Genomic DNA, 1965 nt, shown 5'->3' with positions numbered 1-1965 from the left:
GTATTGTGTGGCTTCTTCATTACTGCATGCTTCCTTTTACGTATCCCCAACCCCACTTCCATTTTGTTTTTAGCAGCCCAAAGGCAAAGATGCAGCCTGCCATTTTCCACTGGTTAATAGGGAGGGGGTTGTTGTTTTGCAGTACATGTAACTTGCAACTTACAAACTTTTAACATGTGCAGTTTCAACTTTTTGCAGTTGAAGGCCAGCTGGTTGGAATCGCACAAATGAAAAGCGCAGAAGGCAGAGATTTTAAGTTCCCATATTTGTTTACTTGGCTCTCTTGAGAACTCTCTCTAGCTTGGTGGGCTTCTCTCTCTCTCTGTCTGTGTGTGTGTGTGTCCGTTCGCCAAGACCTGTTCATTGCTCCAGAGGGAAAGACTGTTCACTTAGGGGCAGTTCTAAGAGGGTGCTTTGAGTACGTCGGGGTGGGTTGTGCCTATATACCATCCCCTCACCCAAGCTGCTAGTTACTTGTATTTTTTAAACAGCTCTTTTGTGCAGAACTGCCCTTGCAGCTCCAGGAACACGAAAGCAAAAGTGGAGAAGGGAAGCAACGTACTTCCACGCGAGTGACTCCAAATCCTTACCTTGCTTGGAGTAGCATACATTTATTTGACTGCTCATTTATGCAAACAGTGGGTTAAATTGTTACTATCATAATCCACCTGGGACCTTGGGGTGAAGAGTGGGCAATCATGCTAATAATACACTGGAAAACTTGATTTTAAAAAGACTTAAAAGGGGTGTGTGCACACAAGTGCCTGTCTGCATGTCCACAAGGGACATCAGGCTTCCAGAATTAAAGGTAGGCGAAGTACTAAATGAGAATTGAGGGGAGGGAACAACACAGTGTGAATACAACCTTGTTGTTGGCATCTGTTTCGAGAGACAATGGAGTGTGTCTCATGGGGTGAAGTCAAATCAGTGTGTTAGCGGCATCAAAGTGACCTCCCCGGAGTGCAAGACTGGGCAGTGTGGATACAACCATCTCACTTGTTGGATTATGCTGCCTCAATACTGGTTTTGGTTTGTGCTCATGAATAGACAAAGGTCCATGAATGCTCACATGGGAACTGACCCATGAATGTATTAACACACTAAGTGTGCACTCAACTTAGCTGAAAGAAGCAAGTTATCAACCTTTTCCTGCTCAGCTTGCATTGCAAGTAAAAGAAAAAAGAAAAATGCAACACCTATCTCCCATTGCAAAGGGGTCTAGAAGACTGGAAAAATTCCTGAAGATTTTGTCAAAATATCATTTTTATAACACACAGGGCACCTCAAACAAAAATGAATGAAACTTGTATATTCTAAACTGCTGTGTCCACCCCACCCCCCAGTACATATAGTTTTCCCAGTCCCCTTAAAGATGGACAGAGAAATCCTAACAGGGGGGTGGGTAGGTGGGCACAATTTGAGTGGTAGAGCCACTGGCAGTGAATGCTCTGCTGATTCCAGCTGCTCTAGGTGGAATTTAAAAGCCTGTTTTAAGAGAGAAATTTAACTGTTCTGGTAAAACGCAAGCAGTGAAGGAGCCAGACGAAACTTTCAGGGGAGGGCATGGTATCCCATCCTCCCCAAGAGTATATTATCTATGGCTAATACCTGAAAAAGGGACGTGGGTGGCGCTGTGGGTTAAACCACTCTGCCGCTTAGGCCTGCTGATTGAAAGGTCAGTGGTTTGAATCCCCGTGACAGGGTGAGCTCCCATTTTTCGGTCCCAGCTTCTGCCAACCTAGCAGTTTGAAAGCACACAGTGCAAGTAGATAAATAGGTACCGCTCTGGCGGGAAGGTAAACGGCGTTTCCATGTGCTGCTCTGGTTCTGCCAGAAGCAGCTTAGTTATGCTGGCCACATGACCCGGAAAAACTGAGGAAGCGGACAAATGCCGGTTCCCTCGGCCTTTAAAGCGAGATGAGCACCGCAACCCTAGAGTCGTTTGCGACTGGACCTAATGGTCAG

This window comes from Lacerta agilis, chromosome 4, assembly GCF_009819535.1.
Source record: "Lacerta agilis isolate rLacAgi1 chromosome 4, rLacAgi1.pri, whole genome shotgun sequence".
In the NCBI taxonomy this organism is placed as follows: domain Eukaryota; kingdom Metazoa; phylum Chordata; class Lepidosauria; order Squamata; family Lacertidae; genus Lacerta; species Lacerta agilis.
This window is presented reverse-complemented; position numbering follows the sequence as displayed.